Below are 6,867 nucleotides of genomic sequence, written 5' to 3' on the forward strand. Positions count from 1 at the left end.
AGATGCAAAGCTATAAGAGACTGTCCAAAGGAGGGCAACATGGATGGGGAAGGGCCTCGAGGGGAAGCCGTGTGACAAGTGGCTGAGGTCACTTGGTCTGTTCAGCCTGGAGGAGACTGAGGGGAGAGCTCACTGCAGTCACAGCTTCCTCATGAGGGGAAGAGGAGGGGCAGGCACTGATCTCTTTTCTCTTGTGACCAGTGGCAGGGCTTGAAGGAATAGCATGAAACTGATTCAGGGGAGGTTTAAGTTGTATATTCGGAAAAGATTCTTCACCCAGAGGATGGCTGGTCACTGGAACAGGTTCCCCAGGGAAGTGGCCGCAGCAGCACCCTGACAGAGTTCAAGAAGCATTTGGATAGAGCTCTCAGACACGTGGTGTGACTCTTGGGGTTGTCCTGTGCAGGGTCAGGAGTTTGATTTTGATGATCCTTGTGAGTCCCTTCCAACTCAGCATATTCTATGATTCTAATAAAAAGCCCTGAAACATATGCAGAAAATTTTATTTATTTTAGTGCATATTAAAGATTATAACTTGGGTTGGAAAAATCACCTAGTTGCACTCTCTTCCCCCACGTTGCCGGCCCCTGCAGTAGTCAGGGCTACTTTCCACCAGAGCAGGTTGTTCAAAGCACTATCCAGCCTGACCTTCAGCACTTGTAGGGATGGGGCATCCACAGGTTCTTTGGGTAACCTGTTCCATCATCTCACCACTCTCACAGTAAAGAATTTCTTCCTGATATCTAATCTAAACCTACCCTCTTCCAGTCTAAAGCCATTCTCCCTTTTCCTGTCACTCCATACCCTTATAAAAAGTCCCTCTCCTTCTTTCTTGTAGGCCCATTCAGATAGTGGAAGGATGTTGTAAGCTCTCCTTGGAGTCGTCTCCAGGCTGAACAACTCCTCTCTCCGCCTAGATAACATCTAAAAAAACCAAAAATGTTTCAGTGTGGCTGTTTTGAAACAAAATTATTTAGAACCTGAGAATTAATATTAATGTAGAACTTTATTTGTTTCAGTTAGTTCCCAGTCAGTAGTTAAATCTACAAAGTAGATTTAACGGTGAAGTTTTACTAATAATACAAATGTAAATATGATGTAAAACTATCTTTGCCTGAAAGTTATATATTCCCCACCTCGGGACCTCAGGCAAATAGGGTGTGGCATTAATTGATCAGTCCTTTTCCGTGAGCTTTAGGAAATAGCGAAATAACGAACGATGTGACTGCGCAGTGCTCTGACCCCAGCAATGCACTAGGTGGCAATGTTGGTTTTAGTTTTACTGCTGCCTCTTCTCGGGAACTTGTCTTAATTAGCTCCTTTCAAAAACAAACATGCTGTTTCAACAGAGGGTCAGTGTACATTGTTCTGGGCTGCTGCTTTTATATTTATAGTCATGTAATCAATATGTTGGAAGGGTAATTAATTTTTAACTTCAAGCCAATTGTAGATCAAATGCTACTGGAGTTACTGGGTGGAGACAGTTTAATTTCCTTTGAAGCAATGATACTGATTAGCTGTAAAGGGTTTTCAGTGAGTTGCTAGAGATCGAGAAGACCTTTTGCTTTGAAATACTGGTGTTAACTTTAAAGTAACACCATTACTGTGATACAGATTAATGAGTTGTGGCATAATTCTGATAAAGTTCCACTAATGTACTTACTATATTTTGTCAATTCCTATTTCAAAGCAGCTTTATCTGCTTTGACTATTCCATTCTTATCAAAGGAATGGTATAAAGTAAGCATTAAGTTGATCAAACTGACTCTACTTTTTATCCCTGTTGTCTCCTTATCTGTCTTTGGGGACTCTAGAGGCCCATGGCTAAGGATGAGATGTGACCATCTGCACTGCAGCGTATTGGAAGGATGGCATGAGAAGCTGGGGTATTTTTTGAAATCTCTCCAACCCATGCTTGTCAGACATGCTGGTGTCCTGGCCTCCTGTCCCTTTCTCCTATTGTCTAGGGCAGCTCTGTGTGTCTCTCAGGTTCCTTACTTGGAGATACTTGCTAGCTTTCAGTGCTCTTTCAGTGTTTTCAGCCCATCCCCTTGATATGTCCTTTTCCTCTGAACTAACCTTCCTTGATCATATTTTCATCTGTTCACCCTTTCATCTTCTTCTTTGTCTCTGTTCTTCAACATCTAAGCAAACTGGAATCTCAGCACTCAGCTCTCTATCCTTGTCTTACAACTTTAACACCTTCTTCTCCTTTTTGTAATCAATAAATGAGCCATTTTCATGGATAGGCTATTGACCCTTTCTCTGGCTGTTTGGATTCTTTCTGATCTTGTGTCTTTGCTTTCCATTACACAAAAATTTTACTACAGGCTGTGACTGTCCACTCTTGGGCAAGTCTCAGAGCCTCTCTGCTGTCCTCATCTCTGTTGAACTCTTGGCTGACTTTTGATACTTAGATCGTTTAATTGGATGTCATGCTGAGTAATACCATGAGCACTGGTTTAATCTGAAATTAAACTTTTGTTTAGTCTAACATTAGAAAAATAAGGTCAATTTCAAAACAAAAAATATTTCCGTTTCTCTTAAAAAAGGCAGCCTCTTGTATTTTTATGTTTAAACTATTAATTTAATTCAGTCTGGCCTGAGCAAATATTTCTGTCCTTTCAAGTAATACTTTTGAGTAAATCTTATCAATTAATGGAACTATGTTACTGAGCTGTGCTGCAAATGTCTCTGATTTCTGCTGGAACTAAGAATAGCCCTCAGTACAGATGGACACAGCCATCAGATATTGAGACTTGTCAGAATTTTAACCTTTTCAGGAAGACAAAACATCATAATTAGGAAAATGATCAGCAGAGGTTAGGGTCCACGCCATTGCATTTTCTGTCAGAAATTAATATTGTGACTAATAAAGGCAGGACTGCAGTTACTGCAGCAGACTGTTCTGTAGACTGTAGCCTACAGTTGTTTGTAAGATATTAGATTAAGATCATGAAATTTATTCTAGTTTTGAGACAAACTAGAGATGGATATATAAGATGGATATACAAGAAGACTGAAAACTCAATTATCATAACCACAAGAACTGAAAAGAAAAATCTGTGCTGTCTTCCTGTCTGCCGGTTCCACAGGATCCATTTTCCCAGTGATCTTAGTCACAGTGCTTCAGAGTAGTACTTTTGTCAAACCTGAGCATCTTGGGGAGCTCTGGGGTGGCAGAACACATCCCAGTGTATTTACAGTAGAGGGAGCTGATGTTCAATGCACTTGCCTGTGAGTTTTAACTGCTGTGCCAGTCTTTGTACAGAACATGCCATTACCAGTGTGTGTGTAAGCACTGCTGAAGAATCAGCTTCTCTCAGGAGTTTGAGAGAAATTCATCCCTTGCCCACTCGCTGCAGTCTCACAGAGCTCTCTGTCAGGGTCAGGGGCCTCAGAGAACACTTGTTAGAAGGGGACACCTCCCGGGGCCCTTGGGCATTTTCCCCATGCATCAGGTTTGACAGGAGGGAGAGAGTGGCAGGAGGGTTGGTGTAACACTGCAGATGTGGAGCCTCAGTGCATCTCCTCCCTCACCTACCCAAGTCGAATGTTTCCATCTTTCCAAATATCATAACTACCTATTACACCATGAACAATGTCTCTATGGTGCTCTTACCTTTGCTCTGCTTCCTGACTCTGGCCTGTTTTCTGCCTGACACATCCATGATTAAGTGCTCAAGAAATTCCTTTTTGTAAAAAGCTCCCTTTTTAGAAGCCAGAGGTGTCTCATTCGTTGGTATTGCCTGGCTGGATTATGCAAGTTATTCAAAGTTAGTTAAAATAGAGACAAAGGAAGTGTGAAACCACTAAATACATATGTATTAAAAATATGTATTATGTAAAATGAATGTAATATTCTTTTAATGCAGGCTAGGGTATGAAGGGTTAAGGTTCCAGCTAACTTGAGCTCCTGCTCCTGGCTTTGCTGTAGCTCCTTGGTTAAAAGTTGTCCTCTTGAGGCAGCTTTCCTGAGAGCAGTTGTTCAACTAAGGTAATCACAAAAGAATGAGTTAGGGAAGGGACATCATCTCAAGACAAAAGTAGGATATAGACTTATAAAAAAGAGGACTCAGTGTCCTGAAGACCCATCTAACTTGTATGTCCAGAAGGATCCTCAGGCAAGTTACTTATTTGCCTTGTTCACACCTAGAGCCACATTTCTCAATCTGTTTGTGGAAAAAAACCCTCTAAGCACGTAATGTGCTGCAGCATGCTGTTTGTCCAGGCAACTTGGGTTATACTATTCGTGACTTAGTTTAGCCATGAGCAACACAGCTGCTGACCTAATCACTCTGTAAAGTGGAACATTTTGAGAGTACCAAGTTTATCTTTGGCACCACACTTTAGAGGGAAAGAAATAAAGATGGACTGGGAAGAACCAGCAAGAAGAAACTTAATATGTTAAGAAAATAAAGGCTATGACTAAAGGATGAAAAGAGCTTCTTAATCTGAGAAAAAAGAGATTAAGATGGGGCATCTTTGCTTAATTTTTTTTTTCTGTAGATAACCTGACAGTTGTTTGTTGGCTACGTAGCCAGTGTTGGGGCAAAAATAAGGGTATGGGTCTCATACCAAGTGAGAAAGATATAGAAAAGAAATCCAGGAAAACTTTTTGCCCTATACAAATAATGAAAACTTGAAATCTTTGTAGCTTGTACAAGTGGGTTTTTTTAAAGAAAACATTAGACAAATGTTTGCCAAGGCAAACATTAAGTGTGTCTACCCTTAGTGACATGGGTTGGACCAAATAAACTCCTGACACAACTTCCAGGCCTGTATTTCTCTGCAGGTGCTTTGAAATGTATTTATGAAAAGCACTCTCTCCAAACTAGGTCGTGGTATTCATTATAACAAAGGAAAACTCATATCTCCAAAATTTGCTCTTTCTGCCAGTTCTCTGGTCAGCTTTCCTCCTCAGGCCTTGGCACTAGGCATTATCATAGCAGGCTGAAATTTTCATTAGCTGTTTACTCAGAGGAGTGTTTGATTAGAAGCATCATGAAAGGAAACAATGAGGCTTTTATAGACACTTAAACAATTTTCAGTATTTCCTAAACACAAATATTTTCACTAATAATTTACTTAACAAGTCTTCCTAAGAGTGATTGATTTTTGAGCTGTGTGCTGTGGTCTTCATTACTGGTTAGTACCTTCATGTTGAACAGTGTACTGATGTTAGCTGATCACAGAGGTAGGATGCATTTGATGCTTTTTCAACAGCTTTTTATCAGTTTTCCCTTGTCTTGAGTTAAAAATGATTGTAGGCTGAGGAATATCTCTCATGTTCTCTAAGTGTAACTTGGCTCTGTGGGAAGATGTGATATAGAAGCAATCTGTACCTGAAGGAAACCCACTGCACAACATAAGTGTCTGCATTTGTGGATTTCATGTACATGAAGAACATAACACTGGAATTGCAAAACATAGATAAGCCAAAGCAGCAGCCCTCCTTGCTCAGATCCCCTGTATCTGACAGCTTACTGCTCAGTTCTGCTTTACGACTGAACAGAAGTTCCCTTGCAACTGTGCGAATCTGTCACTTTGTGCTCAGATATTTGGAACTTGCAGTACATCTGGGAAGTGAAAAAAATGCTGGGAAGTGTTTCAGATCTTGCAGCTGAGCACTTCAAACAGATGGCTTTTTTCCAGAGAGAGCCCTTCCAGCTTTTAAAATTACTCCTCATAAAATTTGACCTAGCTATTTAGGGGTATTAGTAAGAGTGGTGGGGAGGAGTGGCATTAAACTTGTAGAAAATAGTGTTGGATACCTTGAGCAGTAAAATCCTTTGATCTTCTTGCAGTCTCTAATTTCCTGATTGTGGCTGAATGTAGAAATGATGGACAAAGTTTCTATATTCTCATTCAGATGATAAAGGAAGTTTGGTGATTTGGTTTTTGTTGGGTTTTTTTTCCACTGAAATGAGACCTTGTTGATTTGAATTCAGGTTGAAAATACCAGAGTGTTGATCCTGTATGTTGCACTTTATGAATGAGTCATGAGTCTGTTTTATACTATCTTGGCAGACTAGAGCAGAAGCACAATATGAAAAATATGGTCTAAACCAAGCATTTCATTAAGCAAGACATTTGTTATTGGCTTTTCAGTATGGGCCATTAACCTTCATGGACACTACTTTCCATGCAATGAAGTAACTATTTTAACACCATTCACTATTTTATGCAGTAAAATATATAACTACATACATTTTATGATAAGTACTATAAGGACTTTGGAAGGGGAATCTTGAAAGAAGTGCTGTGTAAATAATGATTTGTTTATCACAGTAACAATAATAGAAACATATTGTTCATCACCATCCAGACCTTATCTTCCTATTTAGAATTATCTACAGAGAGTAATATTGGGTAGGTATTTGTGCACAGACCTTCCATGTGATGATGCCTTCTTGGTAGTGTGAAGATACTAGAGGCAAAGACACAAAACCTATGTCAAGGTGCCCAGAATGGCCAATAGAAAAGAATTCCCTTCAATTATCCAAATGAATTGGCAGATACATTTTGAAGCTCCTAGATATATGACATAGATTTAAACATATTTTAAAATAATTTACTTTGTATTTTTGTGATGGTTTTAGGAAAATTCTGCTGATACAAATTAATAACAAAATTCCCAGCAAATGTGTTTTATCACTCTTATTGCAGATGTACAGGTATTTTTTCAGGATATTTTTGGGTAAACTTAATATTGATAAACAGAAGTAGAAGTAGCTTTGACATGTATGCCTTCTGTTTACCTGAATTTTATACAGCAGGGCAGGTTACACCTTTCAATGAGGTGAGTTTGTTTCCATTACTTCAGTGATGTGATTGATGGGAATTGCATGGACATGACAATTTTTT

Source organism: Onychostruthus taczanowskii, unplaced genomic scaffold, assembly GCF_017590055.1.
Source record: "Onychostruthus taczanowskii isolate IOZ18803 unplaced genomic scaffold, ASM1759005v1 scaffold68, whole genome shotgun sequence".
NCBI lineage: Eukaryota > Metazoa > Chordata > Aves > Passeriformes > Passeridae > Onychostruthus > Onychostruthus taczanowskii.